The following is a 24,698-nucleotide window of genomic DNA, read 5'->3' as shown; positions in this document are numbered from 1 at the left end:
GTGATTCCATGGTCCTCAAGGCTACCATACGTACGATTATTGTCCCAGGAGTGGCGTGTGCACTGCTGGCGTAGCGTTCTAGCTATCCCATTAGTTTCCCACGTCCGGTTGTCTGAGAGACAGTGCACTGATGTGGGCAGAAAACATGCCCCGTGGTGGTTGCTGGTACAGCCTCACCCCTCCCTTGTGAGGGCAGCAGACAACCCTTTGGCGCGTTTTTTCGCGGAGTGCATGTTGACAAACGCTCATACCAGCAATCATGGACCTGAGATCACAACGCAGTATCCTGACGGGTTGTCAACACCTCGCGTTACTCTCATATGCTGTACTACTGTGACAATGACTGCAAGGCAGGAGGAGAGGAGGAGGCGCTATTGCTGTGTGGCGAGGACAGCGATGACGAGTGGTGTGAGGACGGCAGAATTTCTCCATAACCGCTGCCCCAGCGTTTTGGAGCTACTGCTATTAAGGCAGGGCATCTACTACCCACTTGCACGCCGATATTTGGACACGGGAAAACAAGCACAGGGTCTGGTGGGACCGCATTGTTTTGACTTCGGGTGTGGACGATTCGCAGTGGCTTGCGAAACTTTCGCATGCGTAGAGCACTTGTTCTTGAAACTTCATGTGAGCATGCTTTCCCCTGCCCTGAACGCCGTAATACAAACATGAGAGCAGCCCTCACAGTGGGAAGCGAGTGGCATAGCCTCTGGAGTTTGCAACGCCAGACAGGCTACCGGTTCAGTCGGAAATCAATTTGGGTGGCAAATCTACTGTGGGCTGGCTGTAGTGGTGCAAGTAGCCAAAGCAATCGTTTAGTCTGCTGCTACGAAATGGTTGGTGCTCTGGGAAACGTGCAGGTGATAGTGGAGTGGCTTGCTGCTGCACGGGTTTTTCGAACTGTGGTGGGCCACTGATGGAACCCCTATCCCTATTCTTGGCCCCACGAAGGGGGGCACCCAGTACGTGAACCGCAAGGGGTTACTTTTCAATGTGTGCTGCAAGCACTGGTGGCACAAGGACGTTTCACTCATCCACGTTGTATCTCTCTGTTGGGAGTTATGCCATGGCCGGGCAGGGTTCATATCCTCGCGTCTTCAGGAGCACTAGTCTGTTTTACCGGCTGCAGCAGGGATTACTTCCAGCCAGAAGATATAACACGTTCCATGGAATTGTTCAAATGACCTTATAGTTAATCCTGGACCAAGCTCTCTTTGCCTGGCTTGAGCCTACATGAGCGACATACACCGCCTGGACAGTGCGTCAGATGCTGTTCAACTACAGGCTGAGCAGAAGTGGCCGGATGGGTGGTAGAATGTACTTTGGCCGTTTAAAGGGTCGGCTACTGCGTCGAATATATTTACCGCTCAAGCCTCAGCAAACCAATGTCGCCCGTTGCTAGTTGCTGTCTTGCTGTGCTCACAGTCTTTGTGAGACTAATAGGGGAGATCATTTATGCTGTGGTGTTGAGAGTGAGGGCAAATATCACCTGGCCGCCTGTAGTAGAGCACCGAGCCAGGCGATTAGAGAGCATCGGATGCGACTGCGCGATCAGGAGAAGCTCCTTGAAAACAAGTTTCAGCACAGGCCCGGGATATGGTGTGGAGTGTTGTCCCTTGCACTCCCCGGGCACTTGATGGACTTATTCGTGTAAGCAACCACCCTCCCCCTCTTCATTACAGGTTTGGCGAAGGAATAACATTCTGTATTGTTTAAAAATCATTTATTATTCATTAAAAGTAATTATGTCTGTTAAAAATCATGTAGTTTTTCCTTACTAGGTTTCCCTGTAAGCAAACCCAACCCTCCCTTTCGATGTATTCTTTATTCAAAAGGAACTATAAAAAGGAGAATTAGAAGGGTCCTGGCTGCTGTGCTTTGGAAGGAGGGGAAGGGAAGGCTATTAAGCACATTGTAGCGCGAATTACTAGCCTTTCCTTGAACTCTCCAGGGGTGTGGAGGAGTGGCGGGTGCCGAAAAGCCTTCCCCACGCTTCTTAACGTCTGTGGTAGGGAGATATGGACGTGGGCTGCAGGGAGTTATACAGGGTTGACGGGCACTCTTGTACTGTGCTGCTCTTTCCTGAAGCCCACCATGCGTTGGAGGATATCAGTTTGAGCACGCAGCAGATCCAGCGTTGCATCCTTCTCCAAGCTGGAGTCTTCCTGCCAAGCCCTCTCAGATCGTTCACTGGCATCTTTCCTGTACTTTGCTACCAATCCTCTCCTCATCATGTCTTTATCCCTCTATCATGCGTGGTTATCTTCATAATTTCTGTGAACCATTGTTCATCTCGCGTCGTCTTCCTCCTCGCCGATTTCACACACACCCTCGTGATGGCATAGGGACTTCTTGAGAAATGTGCAGTCTGCTCGATGGGGAAGGCAAACAAGGTGGATAAGTTGTGGAAAGATACCCTTTTACAGAGCAATGATCGTACTCTTTCACATTAGAACACTATCCACCTTATCGAGCACATGTGATCTCTATACAGGTCTGCATTCTTGTAGCGTTTAATTATTCAGTGTCTGTGTGCACTGGTGTGGCACCAACAGACGCAGGTACGGCCAACGTACGTCCACGCGCGATGGTAAGTGAGACTTTAAAATTGACTTCTCCGCCTTCATATACACGTGATCTATTGATGGCCTTGCCTTCCTGTTAAGAGGAGCCTGCAAAGCCCAAACCCCCCCTCTTTCATATCACAACAGCGCATGGCTTTATCATATACGTCACTGCTAGTGATTCACCTACATCACCCCCCGCATTCGCGTTGTTGGTAGCGGGAAGAATCCTGCTTGCCAGACGCTGAAACTCGTCGCTATCTCCTCCCATCCCATTTCCCCCCCGCTCTGGCCAGTAGCAAAATCGCCATGATCTGCCCCCTGTACATCCTGATGTTCTATTGTAACCATGATATAAGTGCCTCTCTCGACAATTAGCACCGCAGGAGGCGATCGCGTTTGTTATTCAATGTCTTCAGTGCAATGCTTCAATGCCTGCTCAGTCCAAATGTCTTGCAAAATGCAGGGTGTAGAAGTTACTATATGGGGGAACGGAGAAGGCTGTCTTGGCCAGAAATTTCACCTTATATGCATTAGGGTTTTGAGTTCCTCCACTGACGATCTAAATGGACATTAATTTGGGGATTTTCACTCCATCCCAGACATGTTAACGAAATTTCCTGTGTAACAGTAATGGCCGCTGCACAGGCAAAAGCCTGGTGTCAATGCGATCTAAAAACCGTTCTGTTTTAATCCTGTTGTGTTCAGAATGATAGGACATTTACGGAGGTCGCTTCTCATGGCTTCACTGTCTGGTTCTCGCTGGAGCGCAGGGACTGTGTTCTTGGTCTCAAAAAGATCCTGGCTTTTGGGGTTTACGGACTGCTGTGTGTCTATCACACGGTCATCTCATCCTCAAATTCGTCTCCATCTTCCCTCCTCGGCTACATCCTCAGAAACACTTGATATTTCACATCCAAAGTCATGAATCCACGGACAGGGTGGGTGGCACTGGTACGCTGACCCAAATGTGCATGTAGTTTCGCATAGAAGCGCCTGTTTTCGGCTCAGAGCCTGACTTCCGTTTGCTTCTCTGGCTTCTTGGTACCTGTCTAAGTTCCTTCAGTTTGACTCGGCACTGAAGGGAGTCCTGCTGTGACCTTTATCAGCCATAGACTTTGAAATTCTTTCAAAAACTTTTTCATTTCGTCTTTTGGAACGCAGTGTGTGTGAAACTGAGTCTCACCCGATAGCGATCAGATCCAACCTCCTGTGTGGTCAAGCTGGCGCTCTTCTTCGAATATCAGAGAGCATCTGTATTGTGACGATGCAAATGAGCTCTGTGTGGTCCCTGTGTGTGTGCTGACCCTCACGGTGGACAATCAGGAAATGATTCAATAAAGTTGCGGGATCAGGCTTTTTCCTGTTTACCTGGCCAGTGCATCACAGTTTAGTGTCCGATGCTATCATGAGTGCCCTGTGACAATGGTTCTGAAAACCCAAATTAGGGAGTGGCTCACTTGGGGAGAGTCCATCGCTCCTTTCTGGTTTCTTAAAATTGAGTTATCCGCCTGTGGACTGTCATAGCCACGACTGCCTGCCTCCAAGTGCGCGCCCCCCCCCCCGTTATGTCAACAATAAGTATCTGATTTTTTATTCTTGTATTCTCACGACTGCATGACGAATGGGGGGTGGGCTGCCCCTGTAGGTTAGCTGCAGAGGGTTGGAGAGAAGTGAAGCAATGAGTGCGGTTCTTGCGGAGGAACCCTGTTAATACAGCCTGGAGAGCTGCGCTCTTCTATCACCTTGACTCTTCCTTCAGAGAGTAGCCGTGTTGTCTGATCTGTAAAAGCAGCAGAGATTATGTGGCACCTTATAACTAACAGACGTCTGTTAGTCTGTAAGGGTGCTCACATGGTCTCTGCTGCTTGCTCTTCTTGTATCAGGACTGACTCTCTCTATTTTTAGACGAGCATAAGGAGGGATGTACTCAGTGGCCAATGTGAGTCAATCCAATTTGCTTTGCGTTGCGCCCCGGCTGATTTTAGCCAGGGCATACTATGATAGCAGGACAGTTCAGAGAAAGAGAGATAACTGTCATGTCATTGCCAGTTTTTCTGGCAGTAGACGTACAGAACGACTGGTAACCATCTCTGCTATCTTGCAAAGCAATTGACGTGCTGGCTGTGTAGCCGCCTCATCGAGTGTGATCGCTCTTGTCTCACGGACATACTAGTTCAAATCATGGTGACCTGGGAGAAAACAAAATCCGACCGCTCATCAAGAATGCTGCGCTCCGTGCTTGTCTTCGTCGCTAAGGGGCATCCAAGTGAGAACAAGTTCGGCGAAAGACTGTCTGCTGATGTTTTTCCGCGGAGCAGCAGCGGACATGTTACTGGCGGAGGCTTTACTAGACTCCGCCGTACCTACTTTACATTTGGATCAGTGGGGCCGCTTGGGATCCCGTGGAGGGGCGTACCTGGTCATATCGCGGGGTAGCTCGTTGGACCTCACGTATCACAGTTCGTCAGCAGGTCTTTACATTTGCATTCTTGGGTCTGTTACGCGACCAGTGTCTCGTAGCATACAAACACGGGTGTCTTTTATGGTTCATATACGGAAACAGCTATTCAGTTTCCTTCCCCTACCCCAGCACGAGAATGAAAGTTAAAAATCAAGTGCAATCCCGTGAGAGTACTTACAATGTCCCCTCTTTTTACTGAATTGCTATGACAGAGGCGAATCTGCAGCACTGAGGAGCATTAGGCTTTGCACAGTGGCAGTATCATACCAATGAAGTTAATCTGAGGTGTGATTATTGCACTTGAAAATCTGCTCTCCTTTCCTGGTGGTAGACGTCAGTGTACAGTGCGCGATGAACAGCAGAAACTGTTACCCATCTCCCCTTTTTTGTTCACTCACCTAAGTGAATGGACAGAACGAGTATATATACCCTGTGTAAATTTTTGAAGGAAAACTATCGGATTAACTCACTTGGACTGGGTCAATCCTGCCCTTTACGGTTATAAAAATAGTCAGTCCGACAAGAGATAGGATACAGTGTATTAAAATCAGCTGTAGCACAGCGCCAGCTGTGCTCTCGCTGTCAGTTCACAGAGGGAGCCGCTGCAAGTAACGCAACCGTTCGTTGCCCACCTACTGGGCTACCACAGCAGTGCCCCCCCACCCATTGTTGGCTGATTGTTTGAAAGAATGCAAGTGGTCCACTGACCGTGAAGTTTCTAGACCTAATTGACTTTACACGAATTGTGGAAAGTTGGCTGTAGACAGGCTACATACCAATTTTGGTTCAAGCTAGATGGTCCAAAATGGTCTTTCTTTGTGTAGTTGACTTTGGTTTACTCGCTCGTTCGTTTTTGGGTTTTTTTTTTGATGTGTTTTGCTTGATTCTTTATAAGTTGGAAAGGTCTCTTCGCTGTTCGTGGTTTCTAATCCTGTAGGGATAAGGTCCTTTTTGGCGCTATTAAATGATTTAAAGTAGGTCTCCCGTTTTAGTGCGTCCTGGGGATATATTCCTTGTGTGATTTTCTGTACGTTTTCCTAATATTGTTTTCTTTAGACAATTCAATCTTAGATTTTTTTCTATCTCTGATTGTTGAGTGTATGGTTCAGCGCTTATTTAGTTTTTATTTTTTTTCAATACATTTGTTTTGGTTTTTTTTTTTGTTTATACTTGATTTAATTGGATGGAATAAGAATCACAGGAGTACTTACTGAGAGTTTAAAATACACGAAGAGAGATAGGGAGCACATGGGTGGCGGTATTGACAGTCCATAGCAGTTCAGAAAGTTTTTTCCCGCATCCCGCCCGAGAGTAGGGTGCGCAATTGGAAAGTTGAAGCACTCAGCTCCAAGAGTGATAGATGTGAGTATCAGTTTACCTAGGCTTCATGTACCATTCCACTAGTGTACGTATAAAGGTGTGTGTGGCGTTCTCAATTCCTTTTTTCTTACCCCGTGTGAGCCGTCCCTAATATTCGGCGTCACACCAGCAATTTCATGTATATCAATCGACTTGTGGACTATGACTTCCCTGTTATACCCCTTGGTGTCGGGCGCCTCCGTAGGAGCGGATTACTGCTCTTCACCGCTAGTGAGATCGCGGTTCTGCCCAGCAGCTTCAGTACACGAGAGCGTTGACATTTAGCAGTTACTCAAGTAATTATTTATTTCACTTTTTTTTACCGTGCTGGAGGGGAAAACTGACGAGCTTATCCTGAACCACGCATACACCGCTTGTATTACGCGCTGCAGACTTTGGCGCGCGCCAAAAATGCTAAATTACGTGTTTGGAGAGAGCCGCTGTGGAGGACACTGGGTGCTTGTTAGGCCTTCGATCTTAACTTCCCTCCTTTTCCTGCCCAGATGACCTATATCCGCCTCCGTCCTCATATTTGTTTGGAGTGTATTCTTAGGTGTATCCCTTGGGGGGGGGGGGACAAAAGCCACACTTCAAATATATTTGTCTTCATATGAACCTAAATATTATAAGGTGATGCCTTTCCCTTTAGACACATATATGCCAAGGAAATATTAAATGAGCATACTGATTTGGAAGTTTGATCCATGCTCTGGATTATTACAGTAATAATTTCATTTTACCAATGAGGAAGAGACAATTTGACAGCTTTTGAAACACCCAGAAAACTACTGTTTATCTGCCTGAGAAAGTATGGAGCACCCATATGGCAGAGTAAAAGGTCAACATGTTAATTCCTTGAGCAATACAGTCCTTAGCAAAAGGCTATGTTGTGTTCAACAACCATGTTTATCTTCCATCTACTTGTTTGATGAAACAAAACCATTCAGGGATGCAGTTTTACTTGTTCTACCACTCCTATATATTTCCCTTTTTGCTTGCTATCTCTTCATACACGTTCTACTATTGTTCAGAATTTGTTTGTGGTGTTAATCTGCTGATAAGGCTCTTGTGCACAAAAGAGGAATATTTGATTTGCATTGTTGTTTCTAACTTGAGTCAGTGTCCAGTATCTCTAATGCACAATTGCCCCTCCTTCTCTTGTGGCCCAACATAGCTCTGGCTGTTTTCAGATGTACAATACTATGTAAAGGCAAAAGTTTATTTCAGGTGCTGTTTTGTCCTATACCCCATAATAGAAAATAAAGATGAACTGAGAGGTTAGCTGTTCCTGGGGTTATTGCAGATCTGGTCCACAGTGATGAGCCCCATCAGCAGCACTCCACGTTGTTGGGAGGGGACCCAGCCACTGGGGATCCCATAAGTTTTAAGCTTGCCTAGGTGGACTCTAAGCAGGCTACAGCAGTGTTTCCTCTCTGATGCCTAAGATAAACCCCTCTAGCTTAAACATACCCTATCCCAGAACTCCTCACAAAAGTGTGAGCCTTCTGATGTGGAAAATTCACACCTTCAGAGCAATGTAGTTATGCCAGCCTAACCACCAGTGTAGATGCAGCTAGTTCAACCTAGGTCCCTTTTGTGGGGACATACTTCCTGTTGCACTCTTCCGTTGCTGTAGGCTGTCCTTGCCAGTGGTTTTCAACCAGGGATACATGTACCCCTGAGAGTACACAGAGGTCTTCTGGGGGTACATCAACTCATCTAAGTATTTGTCTAGTTTTACAACAGGCTACATAAAAAGTGCTAGCAAAGTCTGTGCAAGCTAAAATTTCATACAATGACATTTATATTCTATATACTATAGAATGCAATGCAAATTCAGTATTTTATATTCCAATCATTTTATAACTATATGTTAAAATGAGAAAGTAAAGAATTTTTCAGTAATAATGTGGATGAGACTTTTTTGTATTTTTCTTTCTGATTTGGTAAGCAAGTAGTTTTAAAATTATGTGAAACTTGGGATACACAAGACAAATCAGACTCCTGAAAGGGGGACAGTAGTCTGGAAAGGTTGAGAGCCACTGATCTACGCTACGGGGTTGTACCTTCATAGCTATAGCACCGTAGCTACTGTCTCTGTAGTGTAGATATGACCATAGTTGTTCATTTTTCTTCCAGATTTTTTGTTGCTGACCCAATGTCACAGCATTGTTTTTAATATTTCTTTAGGCTATTGGCAGGGTTATATAAGCAACAATTTCAAACTTTTTGAAGAGGGTGCCAGGCTAGTGCTGTGAGGGGTGCTCTGTGCAGAAGCACAGAACAAGTAAGATTTTGTTGTTCAGTGTGATCATGGATTTATTATGTAAAGTAATAGTCAGCATGGATTTGTCAAGAACAAATAGTGTCAAATCAACCTGATAGCTTTCTTTGACAGGGTAATTAATAAGTCTTGTGTATAGGGGGGAAGCAGTAGATGTGGTATATCTTGACTTCAGTAAGGCTTTTGATACTGTCTTGTACGACCTTCTCAACAAACCAGGGAAATACAACCTAGAACAGTGCTTCTCAAAGCCAGTCCACCGCTTGTGCAGGGAAAGCCTCTGGTGGGCCGGGCCCATTTGTTTACCTGCCGCATCCGCAGGTTTGGCCAGTCATGGCCCCACTGGCCGTGGTTCGCCGCTCCAGGCCAGTGGGTGCTGCGGGAAGGGCTGCCAGCGCATCCCTCGGCCTGCACTGCTTCCTGCAGCCCCCATTGGCCTGGAGCGATGAACTGTGGCCAGTGGGACTCGCAATTGGCCGAACCTGTGGACACGGCCTGGACCACTAGGGGCTTTCCCTGCACAAGGAGTGGCCCGACTTTGAGAAGCACTGACTTAGATGGAGCTACTATAAGGTGGGAGCATAACTGGTTGGAAAATCGTTCCCAGAGAGTAGTTACCAGTGGTTCACAGTCATGCCGAAAGGGCATAACAAGTGGGGTCCTGCAGGGATCAGTTCTGGGTCCGGTTCTGTTCAATATTTTCATCAGTGATTTAGATAATGGCATAGAGAGTACACTTATTAAGTTTGTGGACAATACCAAGCTGGGAGGGATTGCAAGTGCTTTGGAGGATAGGATTAAAATTCAAAATGATCTGGAGAAATGGTCTGAAGTAAAGAGGCTGAAATTCAATAAGGACAAATGAAGTACTCCACTTAGGAAGGAACAATCAGTTGCACATATACAAAATGGGAAATGCCTGTCTGGAAAGGGATCTGGGGGTCACAGTGGATCACAAATTAAATATGAATCAACGGTGTAACGCTGTTGCAAAAGAAGCAAACATTGTTCTGGGATGTATTAGCAGGAGTACTGTAAGAAAGACAAGTAGTAATTCTTCTGCTCTACTCTGTGCTGATTAGGCCTTGTCATAAACAGATAGCTAAGGGTTAATGTTTCTTTTACCTGTAAAGGGTTAACGAAGGGAACCAAACACCTGACCAGAGGACCAATCAGGAAACCGGATTTTTCAAGCTAGAGGGGAATGTTTGGTGTGGGTTTTGTCTGTCTCTCGCTATGAGAGGGATCTTTCTATCTTCAAGCTTCTAATCTTCTGTTTCCTAGTTGTAAGTACAGGTATAAGACATATAGGTTTTTATATTGTTTTTGTATTTACATGTGTGTAGTTGCTGAATGTTTAAATTGTATTTCTTTTTGAATAAGTTGTTATTATTTTTTTCTTTTAAGCAATTGACCCTGTATTGTCAACTGATACAGAGACTATGTTTGTGTTTTCTTTTCTTTATATAAAGCTTTTTAAACTGTTTGAGTTTCTCTGGGTAGGCTAAGAACGAAGGAAGGGAAATTCTCTTAGTGTAGATTTACGAGGGTAATCTGTGCAGCCTCAGGGGAGAAGGAGGGGTGGTGGAATGTTCCTCTCTGTTTTGAAGTCAAGGAGTTTAAGTACGGAGTACATCCAGATACCCAGGGTGGGGGAGCGGGGATAGGTAAAGAGGAGACAAGGGAGGAGGTTTGTTTTCCTTTGGTGTGAGACTCAGGCCTCTGAGTCTTGGGTCCCCCAGAAGTTTTGGGAGACCAGAGGAGCAAGCCCTGGAATCCTTGGCTGGTGGCAGCGATATCAGATCTAAGCTAGTATTAAGCTAGAGGATTTGCTAGCTTCTCATTTTATGAACGCTAAGGTTCAAATCTGTAGTAGGAAGCTGACAGGCCTCAACTGGAGTATTGTGTCCAGTTCTGGCGGCCATTTTAAGAAAGAGTGACCAAATTGGAGAAAGTACAGAGAAGAGCACAAAATGATTAAAAGTTAGAAGCGTCCTATGAAGATTGAAAAAATTGGATTTGTTTAGTTTGAAAGAGAAGACTGAGAGGGGACATGAGATAAGTTTTCAAGAACATAAAACGTTATTACAGAAGGAGGAAGAAAATTGTTTCCTTAATCTCCAAGAATAGGACAAGAAGCAATGGCTTAAATTGTAGCAAGGGCTGTTTAGGCTGGACATTAGGAAAAATTTCTTAACTGACAGAGTGGTTAAGCACTGGAATAAATTGTCTAGGGGATCGTGGAATCTCCATCATTGGGGTTAAGAACAGGTTGGACAAACACCGTTCAGGGTCTGGTCATGATAAGACTGAGTCTACTTGAGTGCAGGGTCTGACTAGATGAACTCTTGAGTCCTTCCAGTTCTGTGATTCTGTGTTTGAGCTCTTGCTTTTTTAATTTCAAACCTTGTTGATGAGAAATTGTCTTTTCACATTCAGTATCTTCTAACTATGCTGTGCCATCTGCAGCTGCAATAGCAAGGAGCCAAGCCTGTCTTGCTCAGCTGAAGCTCATCCTTAATGAACAGAATTCTCTTGATCCCTGAAGGGCTCTGTTCTCTAATAATCTTCTACTTTCCCTGTAGTATTGCCACAAACAAGGTCTTATCTACTTCTTTCCAGAGCGTACAATAGTGTATGTAAATTCAGTGACCGAAGAGATCCTGCTCTTAACTAAAGAAAATGTTACCTTAGAATCTTTGGTATTCTTGCTGTTAAGGAATACTTCAAAATAATTGGAATGATGTCCCCTTCAGTAAGGAAATAAACATTGTTTTAAGGGAACCATTATGCTGTGTGAGTAATAATATGAGGCAAGAGCTCCTCCTCATCTTCTGTCTACTGATTGCTTGGTCTCGGTAGGAATTCGGTACAGGGACTTCGGACCACCGATAGGTTCCTCATCACTTATATCTTACAATCACCATTGAAGTCAGCATCTTGAGTGAATTTGGAGCACAAAGCAGAATTCCTATCTTTTGTTTTCTGCTTCCTCCTGCCTGGGGAATCCACTGAGCCTGCTCTAGCCTGAGCTATAGGTCGATGTATGCAGTCGTTAGATCTATTTAACCTACACTTCGTGCACTTGACGAAGCATTTTTTGATTTCCCAGGATATGTGACCATAGCCTGGTTCGCAGCAGCTTTTGGGGAGCACAGCAGCTCTCCCCCCGCCCATCCCCCCCCCCTTCATTTAAACATAATGTTAAAGGGTCACTTCCTTCCGCCTCTCCCCACTCCAACTATGATAGTTGTACTTGCAAGAAACTGAGAATTGTCTGCAGTATTGCCAGATCCAAGCCTCCACATCTCATTCCTTAGGTCTCACAAAATTATGAAATTTGGCTTAAAAGTCCTGAGATTTTAAAGATAATAAATTTGGAGTTTTTTGTTTACCTTCTGGTTTCTGAGCCTTTAGTTTGACTCCAATCTTGTTTTCAAGCTTTTCTCTGCAATTACAAGGGTTAGAAACTTCCTCTTTTGTAAAAGGAAGCTGAGATTCTCACCTGATCACATGCCTTGGGGCGAGGGCTTTAAGAAACATACAAAATATTGCTAGACTCATGATCAAATGAAAGGAGTTGGCAACATGGAGTCTGTTGGTTTAATCTCCAGCCAATATGTGGCTCGATTAACAGAACCAACAAAGAAGTTGCCGTAAGCCCTTGTTTGGGGTTAAAGCAGACTCAGCTTTCAGTGTAGCACCAGCTGGAGCTGCAAAGTGCCAGTCGCTACCTGCATGTATTTGGCTGCCCTCCAAAGGTTCTGATTTGCTGTGTAGAGAGCAAAGGAACCACAGTGAGCTCAGTAACACAGATCTGTCTGTAATTATCCCAAGCCCAGTACTTCCTTCTAAACCCTCTTTATCCATGTATTGTATTGTATTGTTCTGTCCCTGGCCTCTTTCTAGCTCTGAGCACACAGTACTCCTACTCAGTGCTTCCCAGTGAAGTAATAAGCAAGGAATGTGAACATGTACATCATTCCTCTTCTTGCCAACGGCTTTCAGACTGTTTCCCACTGTTCACCCTGCACAGACACCTCTGGCTTCTGGATTTTTAAAACCTGTCACCATATAAGCTCAGTTAAATGTACAGAACTACTGTGAACAGGCTCAAGCAAACAGGCTATAATCGGCAGCAAACCATTGCTAGAATTCCCTCCTATTCCAGTGGAAGTGACAAGCTTCCCAGTAAACATCCAGCTGCCATATCCTCTTGAATCTTCTCCTTATGAACTGGTTTATTGGTTTCCTTATTTATGTAAATAAAGGTAGACCTGGTAATGGTGCAAGAGGAGGATAAATATCCTGTACATCGGGGCTCTCTCGCACTTTCCTAGTTTGGCTGCGTCTCAATAGAGAGTCTGTTGTGCAAACCAGCCTCCCTCCTATCTGTGATCATGTAACATCCATGCAGTCATGACCGTAGCCCATATCTCTGTGCCACATAGGTGATTCCTTAAGGTGTTTGTCCTCAAATGCCAGATTTCCCTTCCCCTCCCCTCGTGTGCCCACACGCCAACTCCTCTGGTACAATGCCTGTATTTCTCTCCATGTTCTAGGCCTGGAACATGTGCAAAGAGTTTCTTGAGTGGAAACTTCATGTTGCCCATGCTATGTCTTGAGTAAAGCTTTATGGAACTTTTCTGAACTTAGAATTTTCAGTGTTTTGGAATTCAAAAACAGAAATAAGTGAAAACCTTGTTGATTTTTCTTTGTTTTGCTATCCACTCAGGTTTTGAGCATCTTCCCCTTCTCTTTTAATGTGTTCGTGTTCTATTTTAAGAATTTGTTTTGTCATTATTTTTCATTTCCTCCTATATTCTCACCCACAAAGCCAATGAATAGGGGATGACCCAGCCATCTAATCCAGAGTGAATGTGTGTACTAGTAAACGTTACTACTTCTCCACATCAGAGCTCCCTCGCCACAAAATCCAGCTGTAAAAGAGAACAAAAAAAGGTGCAAAGTGACTGACTCAAATCAGGACTCTGAACTTGCAAAACTGTTAATGAATATATTTGGGTGAATTTTTTGGAGCAAAACCTTTTTTGCTGAAAAATGCAGTTTCAGACCAATTGAAGTGCTCTGCTGATTTGTTTTGATTTTGGTTAATTGTTTCAGTCAGAAAAATACATTTTTGAAAGTTATTGAAATGTTTTATTTTGACATGTCTGTAATGAAATGTTTTGATTTGTTGGGTTAGATTCACAAGAGGACTTAGGTCTCATTCACAAAAGTGATGAGCAGGAGAAGCTTTCTTCCTCATACCCTGTGGTTAGGGCACTCATCTCAGAGATGGGAGATCCAGGTTTGAATCTCCGCTCTGGAGCAGAGATTTGAACCCATGTCTTCCCTGTCCTAAGTGAGTGTCTGAACCACCACGCTATTGGCTATTCTGGGGTAGGGCTCTCTGTCTCTCCTGTTTAAAGATGTTCAATTGTATATAAATAAATAACTATATTAAGTGGAGCAGGGACTGGAACCCAGATGTCCCCCTCCCAGGTGAGTGCCCTGTGCTAGTCATTCTTTCTCCCTGGCCCAATATAAATGGAATTATTTTAGCAAAGTCAGTTTAGCAAATGATAAAAATCTACCCAGGATTAGTGTGAAGGAGCAGAGAGACTGCAGCTGGGCACAGCTGGGGTTAAAGAACACCTATGGGTTAAGCTAGCCCAGCCCTGTTATACCTGCAACCAGTACCAGGCCTAGAGGTGGGAGAAAAGATGGGAGCCTGGCTCAGTCAGGGGCTGACTGGCGAAGAGGGAGGAGCTCTCTGTATGCCTGCCTGAAGGCACAGACCAGCAATCTGCCTGCCAGTGCAGCCACTGGAGGCAAGTAAGTCTCCCCCCAGCCAAGAGAACCTACAGAGAAGCCCAACTGCGGGCAACTGGACTAGTGGGGCCACGCCCCAAACAAAAAGGACTTGCATAGGGAGCAGACCAGGAAGACGGGCCCTGAACCCCCACTCTCCCTCTCACAGCTGGGAGAAAGTTCCATCTCCCCTGTTTAGGGGTTGAGCAACACAGGACCCTGGGCCGGGACCTGAGGGAGAAGGAGGGGTCAGGTCCTCCTTCAGCTGCCCAAACCAATGATCTAGCCACTAGGCTGCCTCACCACTGCATGCCCTGTCACGATTAGGTTCAACTTGTGCCATTTTGGGGAGAACATTTAAACTTGAAGATTTTGTGAATTTATCCCCATTTTTTGTATCTGTTACTGTCCTTCATTTCCCTCTTATAAAAGCTGAAAGGTTGCTGGGACCCATGTCTATTAACAGCAAAACATAGATACAGTATAAACAAGAACTTCGCATTTTCTTATGGCCCTCTTATTACAGTATGTGACAGTGTGAGCTAATACTTCCAGGAATGTCAGCATCAAGCCTCGAGCATTGAATGATTTAGCTGCTCCTGCTTCTGCCTCTAATTTTTAACTGTGTCTTGTATCCTAAGTCAGTCCCTCCTGAGCATTTTAATACCATGAACGAACAGATTTCTCCACCCAAAACGTGTTGTGACACATCTGTTTTATATTGCGAATGCTTGTTTCCTGCTAAATCCTCCAGCACAAAGGAGTCCCTCTCTGAATCATTTATTCTGCATTCCAGATCAGAGGTATTTGCCCGGAAAACAGAAAGTAGTGCTTTCTCTCCTTTATAAAGAGCTTAGTACCTTTTGGAATGCAAGTGCCTTTTCTAAGGAGCCCATTTGAGGGGCAACATTGTAAAAAAACAAACAAAAAAAGTCAGAAGATGAAGCCTGTTCTAAACTTGCAGGAAGGAATGACTTCATGAGTATGAAATCTGTTTTTCTCTTTGCATAGTAGTTCTTGTTGGCCTCCCGGTGTTCTAATATTTGTTTCAATCTTACTGATTGCAGTGGACTAACTACTGGAGGATAGCGTTCATAAATCACTTTTTGAAGAGGTGTGTAGTGCATCTTTGTAGACACATGAGTATTTTGATTTCAAGAAGTGTTTTCTAAAAAACTGATGATGGGTGCCTGGGCTCAGTCTCTGCTTTTGGGTATGGTAAGTGATAAAAGTGAGTTTCAGGGTTCTATGTCAGAACAATTTTTCGAGATAGAAAACTTTTGCATTGGTTAACATGCTAGTTTCAGAAATTATTTGCATCAGAAAAAATAGGTTTAGATAGGGTTCTCTATCATAGGAAAATGTAATTAAAATAGTTCCAGTGTGGATTGATGTAATTTTAGTAAGGATTTTTTCCTAATAATAATTTTGTTTCAGGCTACAGATGCTGAGATACTTCCTCTTGCAATCTGTTACTAAGTAAATGTTCACTTTAATGTTTAGAAATGCATTTACATGGTAACTGCCAATTTTAACTAGGCTAATTCTTCTTGCCAAATATTTTTTTTCATTCTATTCTATCCTACTTCTAGATGATGTCAGCAGAAAACCTGTAATAGTGTTTGAACTAAACTTGCTGGAGGGAAAAGATGAGACAACAAAAACGTTCATGTAGTTACACTAGGTTTTTCTGTAAATGATTCATACTAATGTGCACAAAGCAATACAATCCAGGTTTTAATTAGCTAAATTATAACAAGTCTGCCTGAACTGTATTTACATAAGTTATAACCAAATATAAAACATGCAGTTCCCCTTGTAATTATGAATTGACCAGAAATACTTCTCATATAATGTGCATCACACTTAAATTAATTTATTTTTCCTTCAGAAACACCTGCAATTGATAAAGAAGAGTAAAAATAGATCCTTCTTGCCTTTCAGAGCTCACCTCCTTAATTATATAGTGTATAAAAAGGCACACAATATACACCTCCACATTTAATCAGCAACTTCTAGAACACGGTGGCATCCTAGCGATATCGATATTTCAGGCACATGATCTAAGCACAAAAAAGAGGGTTCCAATATGAAACCTTTCAACAGTGGACCTCCTCTAATCTCTCAAGTAATCAATATAGTAATTATGTTCTCCTTCTCCTCTTCACCATTCTCTGTTCCCCTCTGTCTTGGTTGTGGAAGAATTTTGTTAGATAACATTAGATATCTCCTTGTGGCATGTGCCTTATAGGCTCTTACTAGGTATGTTATGATCAAATCTCCATGTAAATATACTGAATAGAATAACTTCACAAAGCATGGATGAGCCACCGATTCTGTGATCTAGTTGGCTAGACTGACAAGAAATCTGAAGGTGCTAGGCAGTATTCAAAGCAGAGAAAAAAGCTGCAGCAGGAACCAGAACAGGAACCCAATTCCGAAGAAACCAATTCTTAATCAGCTAGCTTGTGAAACCTACTGCACGACTACAGCCTAATCTTCATCGATGTCTTAAAGCCATTTTTTTAGATCTGAAGCTAACCTAAATATAGTGTGCATCTGATTTCTTACTGAAAGTGATTAATTTCTGCTGTTTTGCTTTTTGTGAGCAAGGCTCTCTTTTTTTTTTTTTTTTTTTTTTTTTTTCCTCTCCAAAGCATCTCAACAGTCTAGTTCACCTTGCAAATTTAAAAAAATATGGAAACTACCAATTTTTTTTTTTTTTTTTTTTTTTTGCTCTTTCATATAATTGTCAAGATGTGAAGTTTCAAAACGTTTTTTTCAAATAGGGAAATCTTTAAATGACTGCAGTTTTAGATCAGAAAAATAACAGTAACTGTTTAAATCCAAGAGTCAGGCATAGCAGCACTGCACACAGCTAATAGCGGATTAGCTATTTCTCCTGTACAAGAGTAAGAACCCATGCCATTCTGTACTTTCTTATTAAAAAAAAAAAAAAAAAAAAATTTGGAGGTATTTTTAATTAGAACAATGTGTTCAAATAATCTCCACAATAAATTGAAACTTGCATTCTGTAGACTCTTACACATTATTCCTGGAATGTAGTGGTACTTCTAGTCAGGTGAGAACAGATTTTTTTTTTTTTTTTTTTGCTCATATATGAGGGTAATTCATTCTTCATACTCAATTGAACTCTAGCACTATTCAGGCTAGCTGCCAGTTGTGATGCATGCACTGCTTACTTTGTGGTACGTTCTTTTGCTCATGTGGTAATAAATTGTGCCCACTGCACTAGTCTGGTGACTTTAAACCTTTGGAGGTTTAAAAAAACAAAAAAAACCTTAATTTTGCAGACTGAAAGATTCAATTTGTTTTGCTTCTGCCAATTTACAGTTATCGGCTAATAAGGAATATCACTTTTTTGTGTGTATGTGTCTGAAAACATTTGTATCTCTACCTATATGTGAGCAAATATGTTGCAGGCCTCAGTACTGAAGACCAAAGTACTCTTGTTTCCTCCATTTTCACTGAAGCAAAGGTCATGTCATCCAGCACAGTGCTACATTCATATCAGCTTAGAGCTAGAAATCCTAATGAGAGTATAGTGGCTCAGTGCAGGGGCCTTCCCATTCCGGGTCCTCTGGAGGCCACCCCGCCTCACTATGTCACTGATATGTAGGCTGCCGTGAGGACCGAAGTGATCTCTGTTTGCAGCTGGGGCCCAGGCCTGTGTTCAGGCTGGGCGGGAAAAGTAAACTAGCCCAGGCCCTGGATCAAGACAGGGCAGCAAAGAGTTTGAGGCTCAGGCTTCTGGCCTGGGGAAGGAGAGATGGCCACCCAGCCCAGGGCCCTAGCAGTGACAAAGCACTTTGTCACTGGGTCAGCGGGGATCCACACCGCAACATGCTGACTCACCCTCTGTCAGCATTGCGGCCAGACAGGGGTCTGCTACCCTGGGCCACTTCCCCACTCCCCTTCTTGGTGTACCTGTTGCCATGAGGAGGGGTCAAGGTTGGCGGCGGCTTCTGGGACCATGAGCAGGTCTTTGGGGGGTCTGGTCCATCGGTGGTCCGGGCCAGTCGTCTTCTCCCTCCGTGGTCAGGGTCTGATGATAGTCTGGGCAGTCTGGGTCTGTTGTCTGCTTCCTCCAGGTCTGAATCAGCTAGTGGCCGAGGCCAGTTCACTGCTCCCTTGGCATCCTCTGCCACTTCCCAGCTCGGGAGGCCATAGGAGGCATGTGGTTGCTTCCCTACTGATCTTTTCTGGGCCACCTTTTATACTTCCTGCCCCCCCCCCCACTTCCTGGGGGAGGGGCAACTAGGCCCTGGTTCCACCCACCAGGGCTCAGTGCTGGGGCCCTTCCACTCCTGATCCTTGGGAGGCCACCCTGCCTCACTACAGAGAGGAAATGTATCTTCACTTAAACAAAAACAAAACAAAAATACTACGAAAAGCTTACTTTCACATTTATATTTTGCTCTGTGTCTTGTTCCTCGGATTATTTTTCCTGTGAGATCATAAAGATTAAGAAGAGGCTATGTCATTCACATCAGCATTGGAGTTTTTTGTTTTTTTTTAAATGCACTTTAAATTGACATGGATGCATGATTGATATGGTCAAAATTTGTTGAGCAATGGTCCTTTAAAACATCATCAAGATAGCTGAGTCTATAGATGATTCCATATTTTGTGGATGTGGTGAACAGTGTGACTTAAAATAAAAAAAATAAATAAATCACACTATATTTAGTGGAACTAGTCTTTTCCAGTCTTGTTTTCCAAATCTAAAATTATTCTTTTTGAGTCCAACATTGTGTTAGGAAAAATGGTTTGTGTTTTTCATCCTGAATTATCTATAGGCATGAAATATTTGGAAAGCATCTAGCTTAGCTCACCCCAGAAGCATGTTAATATGCAGAAAGCCGCAGAGACAGAGGTGGTTTATAGACTATTATATGGCGGGGTCTTGTTTCTTGCAAAGTAGGCTGGAATGGTTGCTTTCCTGGTAAATAAATTTGGAATCTACTCCCAGGCTAACATGAGGAATGTGACTGAAGTATAAACATAAGGGTTAACGTTAGACATTGGAATGCACAGCTTTACCGCCATCTTATGAGATTATAAAATTGCCTGTTTAAGTGAAGTAAATTTTGTTGCAAATAGCCACAAAAAGAAATTACTGCTATGCGGTGCCTCAGGGGCCTGGTCCATGATTAGGACTTGTAGACAATACAGCAATACAAAATAGTATTCATGGGACTTTCAGTTGTTGATGAGTATTCAATTTGGAGAGACTTCCTATTAGTGCATTCATGTAAGAACAAAAATATTTTCGTACTAGAAATACTTTCCCTTTGAGATAAGGAAAATCCATGTATAATGTTACAAAATTATAGTTTTGCAGTTGCTGTTGTACACTTAATTGGACATGAAAAATAAGTGTAGTGTCTGATAAGATGCAGTAGTAAAAATGTTTTGAGGGCTTTTGTCACCTTCATACCAAACTAAAGTGTTTGACTCATATTAAGCTCAAGGTATGTAAATTCCAAACAATGTCATGTTATGCTTTCTTTGCAGAAACAAAATCAAGGAAGTTGCCTTTCTTCCAACTGCCAAGAAAGTAAAACCAATGTGTTCTAAGAATCTGAAGTCACTGTATTCCTAGAATTGTTGTTGTAGTGAGATAGCATTTTAACCAAACTACTGAGTGCATTAACATGACTAGAAAACATTAGGGACTTCTTTAGATTCCTTTATTTTTTCCCTTCCCTCTATGACACTTCTGGCCTTAACATTGTTGAGGTGGTGTGTGTGTGTGTGTGTGTGTGTTGCAGTTGGGTCTGTCTTCTCTTCCCCCTCCCCCGTTTTATTTATTTATTGCCTGCCATCTCCAGATGGGAATGGGATAAAGGCTTTTCTTAGTCTTGCAGGAAGAGTCGACATCTGTTGCACTTTTAAAGCAGATTTCCAAGTGAATCTGGGTAAACTGTAGGAAATCTGTAATCCTAAAATGGTGAATTTGAAATAGTCTCTACTTTTTTAAAATCACCATGTTTTTAATGAAGTATTTTTCCAGTTTTATTTGGAAACAATTTAGTAGAGTATGCTAAAAGTTAGAGGAAATTAATGTAATGAAAATGTAGATTAAGCAGGTGAACTTTCTCATCTTTTGGTTTCTCTGTAACAATAATTAAGGCAGGCTCAAAATCCTGCCCAGTCATGGGCTGTGGGAATGGAGTAGAGGGTGTCTTCCTAAGTGCAGCATTTGGACAGGAATTCAGACTCTGATACCACAGTGTTGAGTGTGGATTAAGAACCTGTATAGACTAGAAAACCTAGTGCACTTCTTCTTGGGCAGTATGAGTGCCTTGGGTTTAGAAAGTGTTCCAAAGTCCCAGTGCGATGTAATTTGCTGGTCTGGAGACATAGCCAGCTCCACTGTGCATGTGTGGCTTCTCTGTAGTGCCGTAATAGAGGGATTATGGAGATTGTTTTCCCTCCCAGCATGGACTGGAAACACGAATAATGATGTATGATACTCTTGGGATTTTGTCCAAAAAGATATTGCTAGTCCATAACGTTCACTTTCTTACAAAACGTGCGTGTGATTGATGTATTGAAAATCCTTTTGTTTTAAAGAGAGAAGACAGAATTTTCAAACTTATGATTCCTAAAGTTAGATTTGTAAATCCTTATTTGGTGCGTAAATAAAAGTGGGTGATATTTTTTTCAAAAGTGTTAAGCCCAGCAGCTCCCAGGAGCAGTTCAGTCAGATTTATGGGTGCTCAGTACTTTTGAGAACCAGTTAACTTTTATTTAGGTGCCTAAATGTAGATTTATATATCTAAACTTAGTCAACCAGATTTGAAAATATACCTGTGTCTTGGTGCTTCAAATGAACGTAGTCAAGGGAAAAGAATTCCAAAACTGCAACCTCAGGTTTGTCCTTTTTCTAGTTTCTTATTAAAATGTCACTTGGAAACACCTATCACAAAGTTCCCAAGAACCATCAATGATTTTCATTTCACCTTCCTGAATCTGTCTCACTCTCCTGTAGCAACATCTGGGAAATTCATTTAATGTGCTTCAAATGTGAAATTACTTTACTTTCAGTCTGTCAGACATCAACTTCTACTTTCAGTGTTGATCTCCCATGTGCAACTACATATCATTTAATGACATTATTCTGTTAAGAGTTAAACTTTATGTAACTAATCACCTGAAACAGTCAAACCCAAGCATCTTGCTGCTAGTGCTTTAACTGCTTTTCAAATTAATTTGCAGAGCGGGCCTGCCTTTGGGGTTGGCTGTAGGGCACTCCACCCAAGGGGGTGCCATGTGCAGGGTTTAGATTCCTAACTGATGTGCTGAGAGCTAGCTGGGCTGATGGAGGCGGCAAGCGGTGAGATGGGGATGGGGAGGGGAGAGTAGGGTGACGGGACAGCAAATGTGAAAAATCAGGATGGGGGTGGGGGGTAATAGGAGCCTATGTAAGAAAAAGACCCCAAAATCGGGACTGTCCCTATGAAATTGGAGCATCTGGTGGGGGAGAGACCTGAGCTGCAGGGGGCTGTTGGATGTGCCCTTCCTCCACATGCCCAAACTGGGAGTGTCCTCCTTTCTGCTCGGGGGTGGGGGGTGGAGAGGAGAGGCTGATGTTGGGGTGTCTCCTTCCCCCCATACCCGATTTCCACTGAGTTGGGATGACGGGACTGGGGAATCTGTCTGTGCTGCCTCTCTGGATCCCGAGCGGCTGGTGGCTGCTTGTGTCTTGCCTTCAGGCTCCTGACAACACATCAGGGCTCCCTGCATCTAGGTTACTTTCCCACCTGGGCTGTGCTGAGGCATCAGGAGCTGCTGCTCTCTTGTCCTCCCCATACACAGCCCACAGGGAAAGTGACCTGGATGCAGGGAGCACTTACATCGCTCCTTGCTCTCCCTCTCACAGCTCCCTAGGGCTGCCCAGGGCAGAGGAGCAGCAGTCCAGTGGGGGAGCGAGCAGCAGTGGCAGCTGCTTTGTGTATCCACGTGAGTTTCCCCACGTGGGTGCAGGAGGGGATGCAGAGGTTGGCAGCAAAGGGGGCACAGTGCAGGGGTTAAGGGCTCAGGAGGGAGGTGCAGGGGGTAGGAGTGAAGGGGGTGCAGTGGTTGGCGCACAAGAGGGGAGTACAGGGGTTAGGGGCACAGGAGGGAGATGCTGGGTGTGACAGGTTGAATCACAGAAATCCCCTTGGGTGCTACCAACTGATGTGCCAAGACTACTTCTATCTCTGTTTTCCCTGCCAGGTCAGGACTTCAGCACCCTGTCTTGCTGAGCCAGACACTTTTGTCTACTTCAACAGAGACCCAGAGTCTGAATTACCTGCCCCAAAGCTGCAGTTTTACCTGAAAACAGCTCACAGAAGTGTGCTTGTCTTTAACACCCAGATGCCCAACTCCCAATGGGGTCTAAACCCAAATAAATCCGTTTTACCCTGCATAAAGCTTATGCAGGATAAACTCATAAATTGTTTGCTCTCTAACACTGATAGAGAGAGATGCACAGTTGTTTGCTCCCTCAGGTATTAATACATACTCGAGTTAATTAACAAGTAAAAAGTGATTTTATTAAATACAGAAAGTAGGATTTAAGTGGTTCCAAGTAGTAACAGACAGAAGAAAGTAAGTTACCAAGCAAAATAAAATAAAATGCGCAAATCTATGTCTAATCAAACTAAATACAGATAAGATCCTCACCAGTTCCAGAATTCTCCCTTTTACAGGCTAATCTCCTTTTAGCCTGGATCCAGCAATCACTCAGAACCCCTATACTTACTGTCCTTTGTTCTAGTTTCCTTTAAGTATCCTGGGGGCTGAAGAGGCTCTTCCTTTAGCCAGCTGAAGACCAAATGGAGGGGTTTCTCACGGGTTTAAACAGACTTTCTCTTGTGGTTGGAGACCCCTTTCCTCACTCCTATGCAAAGTCCAGCTCCAAAATGGAGTTCTGGAGTTACCTGGGCAAGTCACATGTCCATGCATGACTCAGGGTATGGCTACACTTGAAACTTCAAAGCGCTGCCAGCAGAGAGCTCTTCCAGCGCTGCATGTACTCCACATCCTCTACAGGTGTAGCTTGCAGCTCTGGGAGCCAAGCTCCCAGTGCTGCAGCACTGTTTACACTGAGGCTTTACAGCGCTGTATCTTGCAGCTCTCAGGGGGGTGTTTTTTCGCACCCCTGAGCGCGAAAGCTGCAGTGTTGTAAAGCACCAGTGTAGCCATGGCCCAATCTTTACAGGCAGAAGCCAATTTCCACATGGTATCTTGTATGTCTCCAGGAAGACTTGTTATGTGGATTGGAGCCTTCCAAGCTCTTTTGTCTAAGTGCTCAATCCAGAAGCACTTAATTTGCACATTCCTTTCCCAAGAAGTGACCAAATCTTTTAACTAAAGTTACTTAGAAATCAAGCAATTATACAGTCAATGTTCATAACTTTGAACACACACATGGTGCCTGCATACAGCTAGGATGAACATAACCAGTAGATCATAACCTTTACATAGATATGTTACATGGCATATGTAGCAAAACCCTATTCCAGTCATATCATATATACATTTATGAGCACCCCCACCCCATAAAGCCTTATGGGGTACACTGTCACACCGGGATTAGGCAGCAGTAGGGTGGCGGGGTGGGGAGAGCACAAGGCAGGCCTGGTGTTTGGCAGTGGTTCCTTATGCACGTGCAGGAGCCCACCCTGTGGGAGAGGGAGCTGGGGAGGCATAACTCCCATCCCTGCTCCCTGCAGCCGGGACTTCACTCTTACAATTTTGCTGTGGCTTCACCAACTGGTGGTTACCACAGCAACTCCCTTATAAAAGGTCTCCTGGTGTGTGGTAAGCTGCTTTGGTAACAAGGCGGTTTCTTGAGGCACTGCTCGCTATTCCAAGATTTGAGTCTCATGCAGCACTACATTCTTCTAACTTTTTAGCATTTATTTCGCTACTGGAGAGAGTGCATTGTGACCTTTAAATCAAATCACAATTTGTCCTTACATCTGTATGTATTTATCAATTAAATAAAAAAGAATATGCAAGATGTATTTTGTGGCTCTGGGGAATTCTTGATAAGGCAGTGCCTTGCTTGCCTGGGCTGAAGAGGTGCCCTGGTGGAAAATGCCTGCAGGAGAGAAATTAATGTTGGAAGGAATACAAATAATTAACAATAAAACAATGAAGTTGAGTTTAAATCTTCTCCCCAGGTGAGGCTTCT

General features: G+C 43.8%; 1 protein-coding gene and 1 pseudogene across 2 annotated transcripts in view; both read left to right on the top strand.

Annotated features, from left to right (window-relative positions):
* PLXNB2 (plexin B2) overlaps positions 1 to 24,698 on the top strand; it is a 358,989-nt gene that overhangs the window by 151,431 nt on the left and 182,860 nt on the right. The window lies entirely within an intron of this gene.
* Positions 5,270 to 5,434, top strand: LOC142046162 (U4 spliceosomal RNA; annotated as a pseudogene).

Source organism: Chelonoidis abingdonii, chromosome 1 (genome assembly GCF_003597395.2).
Source record: "Chelonoidis abingdonii isolate Lonesome George chromosome 1, CheloAbing_2.0, whole genome shotgun sequence".
Lineage (NCBI taxonomy): Eukaryota > Metazoa > Chordata > Testudines > Testudinidae > Chelonoidis > Chelonoidis abingdonii.
Note: the sequence above shows the minus strand (reverse complement) of the source record. Positions and strands in the feature narration are given on the sequence as shown.